The sequence below is a fragment of the Osmerus mordax genome, chromosome 2 (genome assembly GCF_038355195.1).
Source record: "Osmerus mordax isolate fOsmMor3 chromosome 2, fOsmMor3.pri, whole genome shotgun sequence".
In the NCBI taxonomy this organism is placed as follows: Eukaryota; Metazoa; Chordata; class Actinopteri; order Osmeriformes; family Osmeridae; genus Osmerus; species Osmerus mordax.
Window position 1 is genome coordinate 2,221,785 of NC_090051.1, and position 15,692 is coordinate 2,237,476.

General features: G+C 48.9%; 2 protein-coding genes across 4 annotated transcripts in view; both read left to right on the forward strand.

The window, feature by feature from the left end:
* The window catches only part of LOC136932979 (protein NLRC3-like), a 91,611-nt gene that overhangs the window by 61,890 nt on the left and 14,029 nt on the right, over positions 1 to 15,692 (forward strand). The window lies entirely within an intron of this gene.
* LOC136933203 (NLR family CARD domain-containing protein 3-like) overlaps positions 1 to 15,692 on the forward strand; it is a 72,860-nt gene that overhangs the window by 28,214 nt on the left and 28,954 nt on the right. The gene's annotated exons all lie outside the window — the stretch shown is intronic.

Below are 15,692 nucleotides of genomic sequence, written 5' to 3' on the forward strand. Positions count from 1 at the left end.
CCCCCCACCCTCCCTCCCTACTCTCCCTCCCTACTCTCTCCCCTCACCTCCCTCCCTACTCTCCCACCCTCCCTCCCTACTCTCTCCCCCCACTCCTCATCTCCCTCCACTGGCTTCCCATCACGGCCCGTATCAGATTCAAGACTCTGGTACTGACCTTCCGAGCGGTGAACGGGACTGCTCCCGACTACATCAAGTCTCTCCTCCAGCCTTACACCCCCCCCCCCCCCGCCACCTACAGTCTTCTTCTGACAACCGTCTGGTGGTCCCACCGCTCAAGAGCACCCGCTCCCAACCCAAGCTCTTCTCCTGTCTGGCCCCCCAATGGTGGAATCACCTCCCCACCTCCATCAGAGACACTGACTGTCTCTCCACCTTCAAGAAAAGGCTCAAGACGCACTTGTTCCGGGAGTACAACGGTACTTAGGGATGATTTGCTGGACCTGATTTTAGTTTCCTCCAGGATCACAATGACTCTTACTTAGAGACTTGTTGCTCTTGTTGGTTAACTGTAACTGATTTAAAATGATCGTACTCGCTGTGAAATATATTTTTACTGTTGCTTGTTTTTTCTCCAGGTACACTCTTGCACTTTTTTGAGGTTCATGTTGTTTAATTGTAACTTACTCAACTACAAGCTCTTATGGTTCTTCCTTCTGGCACTTATTTAGGTTTTTCACAATGTGTGCTTCTTGTTTGGCTCCCCGCAATGTTTGGGGCGTCTCAGTGTTATGATCAGTGACCTGTGCTCTTTTGTAAAGCTCTCTCTTGGAAGTCGCTTTGGAGATAAGCGTCTGCTAAATGAATAAATGTAAATGTACTCTCTCACCCTCCCTCCCTACTCTCTCCCCCCACCCTCCCTCCCTACTCTCCCTCCCTACTCTCTCCTCCCACCCTCCCTCCCTACCCTCCCTCGCTACTCTCTCCCCCCACCCTCCCTCCCTACTCTCTCCCCCCACCCTCCCTCCCTACTCTCCCTCCCTACTCTCTCCTCCCACCCTCCCTCCCCACCCTCCCTCCCTACTCTCTCCCCCCACCCTCCCTCCCTACCCTCCCTCCCTACTCTCTCCCCCCACCCTCCCTCCCTACTCTCCCTCCCTACTCTCTCCCCCCACCCTCCCTCCCTACTCTCTCCCCCCACCCTCCCTCCCTACTCTCTCCCCCACCCTCCCTCCCTACTCTCTCCCCCCACTCTCCCTCCCTACTCTCTCCCCCCCACCCTCCCTCCCTACTCTCTCCCCCACCCTCCCTCCCTACTCTCTCCCCCCACCCTCCCTCCCTACTCTCTCCCCCCCACTCTCCCTCCCCACTCTCTCCTCCCAACCTCCCTCCCTACTCTCTCCCCCTACCCTCCCTCCCTACCCTCCCTCCCTACTCTCTCCCCCCACCCTCCCTCCCTACTCTCTCCCCCCCACCCTCAATCCCTACCCTCCCTCCCTACTCTCTCCCCCTACCCTCCCTCCCTACCCTCCCTCCCTACTCTCTCCTCCCACCCTTCCTCCCCACACTCCCTCCCTACTCTCTCCCCCCACCCTCCCTCCCTACTCTCTCCCCCCCACCCTCAATCCCTACTCTCTTCCTCCAGGATCACAATGACTCTTACTTAGAGACTTCCTGCTCTTGTTGATTAACTGTAACTGATTTAAAATGATCGTACTCGCTGTGAAATATATTTTTACTGTTGCTTGTTTTTTCTACAGGTACACTATTGCACTTTTTTGAGGTTCATGTTGTTTAATTGTAACTTACTCAACGACAAGCTCTTATGGTTCTTCCTTCTGGCACTTATTTAGGTTTTTCACAATGTGTGCTTCTTGTTTGGCTCCCCGCAATGTTTGGGGCGTCTCAGTGTTATGATCAGTGACCTGTGCTCTTTTGTAAAGCTCTCTCTTGGAAGTCGCTTTGGAGAAAAGCGTCTGCTAAATGAATAAATGTAAATGTACTCTCTCCCCCCACCCTCCCTCCCTACTCTCTCCCCCCCACCCTCCCTCTCTACTCGCTCCCCCCCACCCTCCCTCCCTACTCTCTCCCCCCCACCCTCCCTCCCTACTCTCTCTCTCCCCCACCCTCCCTCCCTACTCTCTCCCCCCTCCCTCCCTACTCTCTCCCCCCTCCCTCCCTACTCTCTCCCCCCACCCTCCCTCCCTACTCTCTCCCCCCCACCCTCCCTCCCTACTCTCTCACCCTCCCTCCCTACTCTCTCCCCCCACCCTCCCTCCCTACTCTCTCCCCCCCACCCTCCCTCCCTACTCTCTCCCCCCACCCTCCCTCCCTACTCTCTCCCCCCCACCCTCCCTCCCTACTCTCTCCCCCCCACACTCCCTCCCTACTCTCTCCCCCCACCCTCCCTCCCTACTCTCTCCCCCCCATCCTCCCTCCCTACTCTCTCCCCCCACCCTCCCTCCCTACTCTCTCCCCCCCACTCTCCCTCCCTACTCTCTCCCCCCCACCCTCCCTCCCTTCTCTCTCCCCCTCACCCTCCCTCCCTACTCTCTCCCCCCCACCCTCCCTCCCTACTCTCTCCCCCACCCTCCCTCCCTACTCTCTCCCCCCCACCCTCCCTCCCTACTCTCTCCCCCCCTCCCTCCCTCCCTACTCTCTCCCCTCACCCTCCCTCCCTACTCTCTCCCCCCACCCACCCACCCTCCCCCCACCCTCCCTCCCTACTCTCTCTCTCCCCCACCCTCCCTCCCTACTCTCTCCCCCCACCCTCCCTCCCTACTCTCTCCCCCCCACCCTCCCTCCCTTCTCTCTCCCCCCCACCCTCCCTCCCTACTCTCTCCCACCCTCCCTCCCTACTCTCTCCCCCACCCTCCCTCCCTACTCTCTCCCCTCACCCTCCCTCCCTACTCTCTCCCCCCACCCTCCCTCCCTACTCTCTCCCCCCCACCCTCCCTCCCTTCTCTCTCCCCCCCACCCTCCCTCCCTACTCTCTCCCCCACCCACCCTCCCTCCCTACTCTCTCCCCCCCACCCTCCCTCCCTACTCTCTCCCCCCCTCCCTCTCTCCCCTCACCCTCCCTCCCTACTCTCTCTGATATGAGAGGACCCTGGACTTAGTGGTGGACGCCTCAGACACACATCCCATCTACCTGCACCTGGGCTCCATCTACCTGGAGGAGGCCAGGGGGAGATGGGCGGGGTCACACACACACATGAACCAGGGAGATGGTTTAGTAACTGAACTAGGAGGTAGTTCGGTGACAATCATTGTTTTGCTGAAACCCATCTGTTTGTATCTGTCCATTTGTAGTATTGTTGTGGAAAAACATCATATTGTTGTAATTATGAAGATGGTTAATGATTATGGACTTAAAGATATTTGTAATCACTCTTTGGTATATGCCATATTATTGGAAACCATATTATTACAAGTTATATTATAGGAAACCAGATGCAAAGCTGTTTGCTGAATAGTGTTATTCCTAAACAATAGTAGGAGACATGAAGCCCAAAAATAAGGTTTAAATAATTAAAGGATGAGTGGGGGAGAGGAGCATGTGTATGCTTTCATAAAGGACCAGGACGCACAGCTATGACTTATGAGACATATTTGTGGCCTTTCGCCCAGAAACCTAATGCAGCTGGCTATTCAAGGTCAGAAAGAGCCTAATTGGAAGAAGTGTCTATGTAGGAAAGTACCTGTTTTGAATCCCCTGAGACAAGGGATCCGCTTTGTAAGATTACCTAATGTCTACGAAACCAACAAATATCGTACCATGTTAACATACAATGGGGAGAAGACTATATAAGTTAAATTGTCCGGAGAGAACTTCAGTCTGATCCCGGGATCAGGCTCACGTTCTATTGGGAATCTTTGTTACCTGAGAACCAATAAAACACTTTGCATCAACCCTGCTGAGTTCCAGTGCCGTTTTTAAATTTTGAGAATTGACTGAAGATGTACAGAACTTTTGTTTCATCAAATTGGCGAGCTACAACCAGGAGAAGTTTGAGAGATCCACCACGGGTCTGTGGGAGGAGAGCACCTCGGAACACACCTTGGCCAAACAAATTTATAAGGTAAGCAGAGTTTTTTTTATATACATCTGCTTAAATTCTGTGTGTTTCCGAGGTGTGAGCCCACCCTGCAGGCCAGGTAAACTGGTGCAATCTCTTCTTCAAAAGAACCTATTTCTTTTATTTAAAGTAATAAAACTATCAGAGCACTGAAACCCAGGTTTGTTGCAAATATACTGTATGTTGTATGTATTTTGTATGTCTTGCACTGCTATGTCACGTTCAACTATAATCTGCTGGTTCCTTGTCTGTCTAACCTTTGCTATGGGCTTGATTTGGCTTGCACTGACGGCGCAGCGCTTGCGTTAGTGTATATATAGTGTGCTTTTGGTTTGATATGTGGTATAGATGGTCTCCTGAGACAGTTTATCAAAGGAAGACATCTGATATCGGGTGTGTCGTGTGTTTGAATGTGTGAGACATATGTGATATAGTGGGTTTCCTGAGACAGTTTATCAAAGGAAGACATCTGATATCGGGTGTGTCGTGTGTTTGAATGTGTGAGACATATGTGATATAGTGGGTTTCCTGAGACAGTTTATCAAAGGAAGACATCTAATATCGGGTGTGTCGTGTGTTTGAATGTGTGAAATTATACATGGTATAGATGGTCTCCTGAGACAGTTTATCAAAGGAAGACATGGTATAGATGGTCTCCTGAGACAGTTAAATCAAAGGAAGACATCTGATATTGCGCGTGTCGTGGAGTATTCGACAGGCAGCAAAGGGCAGGTTGATGCCCTTCCAGAGCGAGTTTAGCTCTATAAGCCGGCAGATTCTCTTGGTTGAAAGAGAGTTATTGCGCGTGTCGTGGGGTCCTCGACAGGCAGCAAAGGGCAGGTTGATGCCCTTCCAGAGCGAGTTTAGCTCTATAAGCCGGCAGATTCTCTTGGTTGAAAGAGAGTTATTGCGCGTGTCGTGGGGTCCTCGACAGGCAGCAAAGGGCAGGTTGATGCCCTTCCAGAGCGAGTTTAGCTCTATAAGCCGGCAGATTCTCTTGGTTGAAAGAGAGTTATTGCGCGTGTCGTGGGGTCCTCGACAGGCAGCAAAGGGCAGGTTGATGCCCTTCCAGAGCGAGTTTAGCTCTATAAGCCGGCAGATTCTCTTGGTTGAAAGAGAGTTATTGCGCGTGTCGTGGGGTCCTCGACAGGCAGCAAAGGGCAGGTTGATGCCCTTCCAGAGCGAGTTTAGCTCTATAAGCCGGCAGATTCTCTTGGTTGAAAGAGAGTTATTGCGCGTGTCGTGGGGTCCTCGACAGGCAGCAAAGGGCAGGTTGATGCCCTTCCAGAGCGAGTTTAGCTCTATAAGCCGGCAGATTCTCTTGGTTGAAAGAGAGTTATTGCGCGTGTCGTGGGGTCCTCGACAGGCAGCAAAGGGCAGGTTGATGCCCTTCCAGAGCGAGTTTAGCTCTATAAGCCGGCAGATTCTCTTGGTTGAAAGAGAGTTAAAGTACTTTGTCAAATAAGATAACATTTGCGCGCGTCGCTGGAATAGCGATAGATAACATCATTGGCCAGAACTTAATGCTTGTGAATAGGCTTTTGTATCAGAATGAGTAGATATTAGACATATAAAGGACTGTAATTTACTGTAAATAGAGAAAAACACACACAGCGAAGTCTGCACATGCACCAGGAACATTAACATTAAATGTGGTAGAGTAAGGAAAGACAAGAGGCTTCAAATTGTCTGCTGGGCTGGGCGATAGCCAGACCTGCGTATTGCTCCTGGAACTCCGCGCCTTCACCTAAAACGTGATAGACGTGGCCGGCAGAGACAAGCGCAGCCTGGTTGTTGTTTAGGCAGCGGGTGATAAAAAAGAAAAAAGACAAAAAAGAAAAAAGAAAAGCCTGTACATCTCTGTGAGCCCGTAAGGCTTGACAGAGAAATGAACCACTAATAACCTGGGCACTCCAACCAGGAATAAAGTGGGGTTGTTATGGAAAGAGGCCCGAAAAAATATATAAGTAAATAGCCACACTTATTCTGCCCCAGACAGAAAACCACATAGTTATAGATAAAGATAAAAAATAAAAATAAACTGTTTTGTAAGCCGATGGCAAGCTCAACTCCAATGTTTCATGATTTTCTTGGATCCTAAGTTGTGAGACATGCAAAGTTGTTGGTTGAACATATCCCTGAATCATTGATATTTGTGGATGGTTAGAAACAGTTATAAGTGATTAGGAAAAATTGTGATATTCAGAAGCATCAGCGGATCATATCTCATAGACTCTTTTTCTCTCTCCCTCTCACACACACACACACACACACATCCTGTCTCTCCCCCTCGAACACGTACACTCACATTCTGTCTGTCTCATTTTCACTCCCTCACGCACACACACACACTCACTCCCAGTTCCATATACTCACACATACATACATCCACAAAACACGCATCGCACTCACACACACACACATAACCACTGAAAACACACACACATTCACATCCTCTCACTCTTTGTCTTTTCTCCCCGTTTCAAAAACCCCCACCCTGTCTCCATCTCTCTCTCTCTTCTTCTCTCACACACACAAAAACACACACACACTCATTCCCAGTCATACACACACACACGCATATATCCACAAACACTTTCACACACACACACCCACCCACACATCCCAGTTACACACTCACGTACACACACGTCCACAAACACTCTTACACATATTTAAACTAACGTCCATCTCACGTACACATACTTCCATAAACACTCACTCTCACACACACACACATACACCCACTCATTCTCAGTCACACACGCACACACACACACTCGTTCCCAGTTACACACACACATACACACACACACATATATCCACAAACACTTTCACACACACACACACACACTCACGTACACACACTTCCACAAACACTCACTCTCATTCACGCACACACACACAAACGTTCATTCTCGATCCCTGTCACACACTTTCGCACCCTCTCTGTGACTCGCTATTCCTTGTTGTTACTCGCTGAGTTGTGTTTGAAGTTACCGAACGATAGACACGGGCTTGGCGGGGAGTAGCGCCACCTGTAAAAGATAAGAAAACGACTGCTTTCACAACTAGGAGCAATGTTGTGTGTGTAAGAAGCAGGAAGCGGCTCCATAGTCAGACAGGAAGAGAGGCACTAGAGATTGTGTGTAATACTGACAGCAATCGGAAGTATCAGGGGACTGTGATTATAGTAAAGTACACACAGAACTGAATGAACAAGTAAAGTTATTGTCGAACACTTTAAGGATCCTAGAGTTCCAGTTTTGAATACGGTGTGACATTTAAAAAATTGGCATACTGATAACAGTGATATAAAATACTACTTCTTACTTATTCTACTTTGATTAATGCATACAGACAGTAGTATTTTTGATAATAATAATAATAATAATAAAAATAACACACATTTGGAAAAGCTGAGAATTGACAGAACGCTCAGCTGTTAAACTTAAAAACTTGGCAGATTGCCTAGTAACAAATTCTGCCCTAGAAGAGAATTTTTCCCGGACGTGTCTTAACAGTAACACAATTGACTAACTCTACAGGTCCGGCCCAGGTTGGAGCAGACCACAGTAGCCACTATCCAAGTGACTTCCGTTTAAAAGTGCCAGTAGGGCACACACTAGTAGTGTGGGACAAGCCAGTCACATATCCTTCACTCAGTATTACCGTTGTTCCCAGTGGGCTAAGTAAGGATAGGGTGGTAGGATTGTACTACCAGACCTCCCTAAGCGATAGATAAAGAGACTGGTGTGGAAACCACCCTAGCTCCAGGGAGCTAGCTGAGACAGTAAATGAGCTATTTGGTAAAGATCAAGAAAGTTGGGGAGACGGACTGCCAACTGGAGCCTCCCAGGTCCTTGGCCAGCAGAATACAACAAACTTGCATGGGGATCATTCACGGGAAAAACAGGGGAGGAGCTATGGACAGCCAGGTGGTTCCAATGGAGGTAATAATACAACGCCACCCAGAGGACAAAAAGTCAATTCAACATTTTATGAAAAGATGGCATGCACGCAATTCACTGTGGCCGAAAGAAGGATCCTTTGATCTTGCATGTTGTGAGGAAATGGAGGTCAACATCAAACATCATAAATCTGAAGACCACAGCGACCAGAGATTAGGCAAGAAAACAAGGGAAAGAGTTGAATTGGTTTAGGAGAGAAGGATGTAGACGCCAGATGACTAAAAGAGCGAGGAAAATACAAGAGAAAACAGAGGAAAAAGCCTATCTAACAGTGGCAGGAACAGAGGGAGTACCGGGACAGAGCCCCACGGCACCAGTGTGGCCCCCTGAGCCACCCCCATATTTGGACAGTAAGAATCCATTCAGAACAGGACTGTATCCAGTCCTGAACACAGGCCCCGAGGGAGGAAAGAGGTCTGGACAACTACAAGGAGATTTTACTTTCACTCTGGACACAATACCAGAATTATCAGAATTACCAGAAATCCACACCGGGCCCAGAGAAGCGATGATACCAAGCAGGAGGAAGTCGGACAAGGCTGGCATGGAGCAAGAGGACAGGATGTCGGCATGCAGCAGTGAACAGTCACAAGACATTCGAGACAGACTGGAGTACCAAGAGAAAACTGCAGCAAAGGCAGACGTGGCGCACCTGGTGGACAGACTGAATTACCTGGAAGAAGTAATAAGAAAAGATTCCATCGAAGATGAACTGAGAAGGTTAAGACATCATGACCGTCGAGAAATCCAACAAAAAGAGTGTGAGGACACCAACACAGCATCTCCACAAGCAACTCATCACTCATCAGGGGCACGCCCCAAACAAAGAAGCAGCGAGCACAAAGAGTGGGACAACCTCAATCAGAAATGTGAAGACTGGAAAGAAAAAATAAGCAAGATGGAGAGTGAAATACACAATCTAACAACAAAAATACAACTTCCCGATGTTATGAGGTCCACACCTAAGTCGACACCTGAAGTCAGATCGAACGAGGATCCCCACAGCTCATGGCATCAGCTCAGCGACAGGAGGGCCCTGCACCTAAGTCTGGAAGGCCTCATCACTCCGCAACATGGAAGAACTGAAGCTAGACAACAGCAGGCTGCGGAAATGGAGAGGGCTCCGGACGAAGGACAACGACGCAGGCGACACACACACCAAGAACAACCACAACAGTGGGTAAGAGACGGAGGAAGACTTGGGAGAAGATCCAGCCTAACCGACCACCTAGATGGGAGGACAACAGAGGATCCAGACGATCTATCCCAGCAATGCTCCCTGGTGGTGAAAGGAGCTGGACAACATCCCTTGTACGTACCATGGTCATTCATGGACATGATAGGCCTGGCAGGGAGACTGCCTACACTCACTGATGGAGCTAACAAATGGATAACAGCATTGGAAGAGAGCACAGTAGGGGTGACATTGGCTCTGGGAGATATAAAGGCTCTGCTGATGCACATGGCCGGAAAACAGATAACGGAAGACATTTTCCAAAATGCACAACTGCCAAGAGTGGTGACCGGAAACCAAGCGGACAGCGTAGGGTTCGGAGGTCACCGCAATCAAGTGTGGGCAGAGCTAAGGAAACACTACCCAGAGAAGATGGATCCCTCCAAGCTGGATGGCGAAATACTGAAAGACGACGAATGCCCATCAAAGTTCCTGCATGTTTTCCAACGCAGATGGAGAGACGAGACTGGGGCTGCCTGGAACACCAACAACACGACACAGAGACTGTTTATGCTGATGGCAAAGAAGGCAATGCCACAAGACGTGCAAAAGCGTCTGGACGGTGTAGTGGGCCTGATGAAAATGGACTGGCCGTTGTTCTCAGAACACATAGTCCACCATGTTGATAACTGCAGAAAAGAAAAACGGGAGGCTGAGGAACTGAACAAACAACTTGTCAACAAGCTAACACAACTACAGCTGGGAGAACTGTGTAAGCAAAAGAAAGACAAGGCCAAGACACAAGCCCCAGTGATAACAGCACAGGCCCTGGTTCCTGAGAAACCGACACCCCAGGCCCCAGTAATGTTCCAGCCATCACCCCAGTCTCCTGCTCCTCCAGGACCAGTGCAGGCAGCACCAGTTCTCCCCCCAACTCTCACCCTGCCGCCAATCCATGTGCACATTGGCTCCTCAGATCAACCCTGGAGGGGAAAGGGAGGACCTTCGCAACGTGGTGGGAAACCCCGTGGGGGAGGAGGACGAGGCCAACCCCCACAGCCAGATGGACAAACACAGTCCAACCCCAATCTGATGAACAATCAGCCACAAAATGCACGGAAGTGCTGGGGATGTGGACAACAAGGACATTACAAACAAGACTGTCCAACAAACCCACCTGTGGGGCCTGCGGCAGACTGGCAATAGAGGTGCCCAGAGAAGCCTGAGGGGGAAAAAATTTCGCCAGTCATCTCATTACAACCACGAGAAGAACCCACCATACCAGTTACAGTGCAAGGACGAGAACATGCCTTCATGGTGGACACAGGAGCGACGTACTCATGAATTGGAAAAAATGGCTTCAATCTCCCCCTCTCAAATTCATCCATCCGAACTGTAGGCTTTTCTGGGAAAACACAAGTGATACCACTTACGGAGCCACTCACAATGCAAATTGAAGGAAAAACTATAGTAGCGCCTCTACTGTACTCAGCGCATACTCCCATCAATCTATTGGGGAGAGACATTCTCTGCATATTAAAAGCCAATATCGTGTGCACCCAAAACGGCCTGCAAGTGGAGTTCCAAGAAGATCCCTCATTAGACCAGATGATGCCACTGACGGTTGAAAAGGACCTGCAGCATGCCTTAAGTCCCCTAATGAATGTAACATCACAAGATACCCACAGCCAGACACCACCACTAGCGTACTGGCTACAGTTGGCCCCTCAGGAATCTTCACTGATCCAGTCATGGGAAGAATGGGAGCCATGGATCCAAGCACTAGTAGGGAAACCAAGACCACAACAAATGCCGCTCCACTGCACTCTCCTCTATGACGAACATCAAGACCAAACAGACTATGCTAACTTCTGGGAGGAACTGATTAATAAAAAACTGCATTCTATCATCAGTCAGGATATATTTGTAGGCCCCGAAGGAGCTGCTGCAGCTGTAACACTCCCGCCAGAGTTACTAGAATGGTATCAGATACAAGATTCTGCGCCCCACATCACACTAATGACCGCCAACGGACATAGATCTAGAGAGTTAGGACCAATGATAAAAGCAGCTTTACAGGTGTTAGACTGGAGGCCCACAAACAATAAGTACATACACATATCCCCTGACGCACGCTTTTATAGGATTTCAGCAAAAACTTACAACGTAGGGATAGCAGAGACAGTTATATTAAATGTACAACCACCAACCAAACAATGCTTACTTTCAGAACATGAGGATTTGTTAGGACAGGTACCTCCAACATTATGGTCAAAACATAAAACAGATGTAGGTTACATAAAGTCAGCAGTGCCCATACACATAAACGTAAAGAAGGGAGTAAGATTGCCCTACCAGAGACAATATCCACTCCGACAACACGCCATAGACGGGATTAGGCCGACCATTAAGGGCCTAGTGGACGCAGGAGTCCTTATAGAAACTAAAAGCTCCTGTAACACACCCATCTTTCCAATAAAAAGCCACACTCAAATGATTATCGATTGGTTCATGATCTGCGTGCTATTAACTCCATTGTAGACACTCCAAAGGCGATTGTTCCAGATCCACATACACTACTCTCTAACATTCCACCGGGTACTAAATGGTACACCGTCATTGATCTGTGCTCTGCGTTCTTCTCGATTCCCATAGATCCAGACTCTAGATACCTGTTCGCTTTCACCTATGGAGGCAAGCAAATGACATACACTCGCTTGCCCCAGGGATATTTGGACAGCCCAGCTGTGTTTAATCGAGTGTTGGCACAGGACCTGCAGAATCTTCAGGTTGATAGTACCGTACTTCAGTATGTAGATGATATCCTGGTATGCAGCTGTTCAAAGGAGCAGTGTGAGAGAGACTCTGTCACAGTGTTAAAACAGCTGGCAGAGGGAGGTCATAAGGTCAGTAAAAGTAAGTTGCAGTTTTGTCAGACGACAGTCGATTATCTGGGCAGGCGGCTTAGTGGAGATAAGAGACAGATAGCTCTGTCACAGATTGAGGCGGTAGCCAAAGCTCCGAAGCCTCAGACGGTAGGGCAAATGCTTACCCTGTTGGGAATGGCGGGATACAGCAGACCATGGATTTGTGATTATGCCCTCAAAACTGCACCTTTGCGTGCCCTTATTAGGGCTGCAGGGCAGAATAGTAATACTGCTATATTGCAGTGGACCGACGAGGCGGAGGGAGCTTTTTTGGCTCTTAAGAGTGACATGCAGTCCGCCCCCGCCCTTGGCAATCCCGACTACTCAAAACCATTTCACCTGTATGTGGCGGAACGCTCTGGATATGCTACTGCTGCATTGTTACAGGACACGCCCATAGGGAAACAACCACTAGCCTATTACAGTACAAAACTAGACAATGTAGAGGCAGGATTGCCACCCTGTTATCAGGGACTGGCAGCCGCTGTTTTTGCTTTCAAGAAAGCTTCAACATTAACGATGGGACACCCAGTAATTTTATATACATCCCATCAACTATATGCCTTACTCACTAGCCCACGCTTTGTGTTGACACAGGCCAGAAGGACTGGCTATGAGGTGATACTGTCGGCCCCAGAACTTACCATACAGAGATGTGACACAGTGAACCCAGCAACTAAGATGGTGTTACCTGTGGAGGGAACACCACACGATTGTGTTCATGCCACGGATGTTTTCATGCGTGCACGTGAGGACCTCCACAATGAGCCTATCGCAGCAGACCTCACATTGTTTGTGGATGGATCTTGCTATAGAGATGCAGTAGGTAACCATGCTGGCTACGGCATTGTGCAGCTCAAAGATGACGACACTTTTGAGATAATCCAAACTGTAAAAATGTACCAACCGTGTTCAGCCCAACTGGCTGAGATAAAGGCTCTTGCAGCGGCATGTCAGCTGGCAAGAGGTAAGAGTCTTAATGTCTATACTGACTCTGCATATGCGTACGGTGTATGTCATGTGTATGGTAACATATAGAAGCAGAGAGGCTTCCACAGAGCCGATGGTACCGTGATCAGCCACGGACAGTCTATTTCACAACTGTTGGACGACATGCATGTTCCAACAGCCCTGGCCATTGTTAAATGCCCAGCCCACCAAAAAACGAACACTCTCATTGCCCGAGGTAACAACATGGCCGATGAGGCAGCCAGACAGGCAGCAACAGGGACAGGGGCAGTAATGGGACCCATACAGGTGGCTGACGACCCCGCCCCATTAACAACCTTATCTTCTCTTGTGCTGGCACAAGACCGCGTCAGCCCTCAGGAAAAAGACATGTGGTTGAAACGAGGGGCCATACAAAACACTCAAGACGGTCCCAACAAGGGTCTATGGAGGAGCAGTCATGGACATTTCGTCTTGCCTAGTGTATTGTTGCATTCTGCTATAAGGATTGCGCATGGTAGTGATCATTGCGCCAGGGGGGAGATTATACGTCGCCTTCAAGCTGTGTGGTGGTCTCCTTATTTAGCAGCCACAGTTGACAGAGTGTTACACGAATGCGAAGTATGTGCACATTATAATGTTAGGAAAACATTTTCTGCTCCCATTTCACACATTCCAACGCCAGACGGACCATTTAGACATCTGATGATAGATTATGTAGACATGACGCAACGTATAGGAAGACTAAGATACATATTGGTAGTAATCTGTCGGTTCAGTAGATGGGTAGAGGCAGTGCCAACTGCAGGACCAGACTCCCGATCAGTAGCCAAGTTCCTGTGTAGAGAGGTCTTTCCAAGATTCGGAATCCCGGATAGCATAAGCTCAGACAATGGACTACATATCGTGGCTGAAACATTCAAATTGGCAGTGAAAATGTTAGGAATCAGACAACGGTTTGGCTGTGTCTATCATCCCCAGTCACAAGGAGCAGTCAAGAGAGCCAACGGTATCTTGAAAACCAAGCAAGCAAAGATTATGGCTGATGGCAAGTTAAACTGGGTACAGGCTTTACCGCTGGCACTAATGGCAATGCGCTCGAGCACTAACCGCCTAACATTTCTAACACCGCATGAAATGGCAACTGGAAGACCGCTTCCAGTTCCTTACTTGAGAGGACCCATCGAGGGTCCTCCCCTCGAAAAATTGGAAAGGGAGCTGCATAGCTACCTACTGCTCTTAACACAGATACGTAAGGTAGTGTTTTTAACAGGTGAAAGGTGTCACCAAGGAAAGGGAAGCAGAGATTCCAGAGAACCTGCAGATGGTTGCACCTGGAGATTGGGTCTACGTGAAGATGAACATGGAAGACGATCCCAACCGGCTGAATGACCAACAACCCAGACCGCCGGCAGAGACCCATCTCCACCAGCCCTACTGCTCCAAGCCCCGGTGTGGCCACCACCTTTCAGTTCACCAGGACCATCACACCGGATCCAGCGGCTCGATGACCCAGGAACCACCAGGCTACGATCCAATGACCAACCACCACCTCCTGGAGACCAGACCATGGACAGGGAATCCTCGGGAGACAAGAGATGGAGAGCAGAGGAGGACCTGGATGCAGTCCGAGAAGAGGCGACCAACACCTACGAGGCTGTCGAGCTGATCTTCGGACCAGGAACAGCGGAGTCGGATCAGCGGGTGGGAGAGATGTCTACGGCCCAGTTTAACAGCTTCCGAGATGCGGCAGCCATGGTGCTATCGAAACGTCTGACGAGGACGAAAAGGAGAGGACAAGCGCAAATTCGGTGGAGGCAGCGCCAAAAGGAAAAAGAGCGGCGGAGGGAGGAGATGGCGACACTTCGCGACAAGAACCGGGGACTGAAGAGGATGTTGGAGAGCATGCAGCGACGTTGGGACAACTTCGAACGCGCACACCCCCCGGATACACGGGAGGATGATGACTACGAGTAAATATACTTGCTCACCTCCACCACTCAGTGGTAGTTATGTGGTTTACCAGTTACGCAGCTGTATTGTGGAGTGTGAAGAGGTCTGTCCCTGAATCACAGATTGGTTAACAACAGTTGAAGAGATTGATTATCCTATTATTTACATATGGTTTAGAATGATTTAAACTTAAGTGTTTGCTCTACACCTAGCAAAATTAAGCTCATGAGCACATAACCCTTGATCTGATCTATTAATTATGTTCCCTGTATCATTGACGAGTTGATATTATTCTGTTTTATTATGCCTACATAGCCATAAGTTGGGTCTTTGGAAGGTGTTACTACGAAAGGCCTGTGTAACTAAGGCAAGTCAGAGGTCACAATATTTCCAAAGTGTATAATGTCATGCAACTTTGTACGAGGAAAAAAGAAATGACTTATTGCTTAAAACACACTGCTTTTGCACTGCACCACAACATGGTATCTTGTACATTTGTATTTTTTGTAATATTTGTATTTTTGTATTTTTATATTGTAATTTACGGCAACTTATATTTATCCCACTTAGTACTGCTAGTTTATGTACCCTTAGTATAGTTAGTCCACATATTTAAATTTTAGGTATATGTTTATTGTATGCACCTTCCTGCCAAAGCAAATTCCTTGTCTGTGCAAACTTTCATGGCGAATAAATCCCT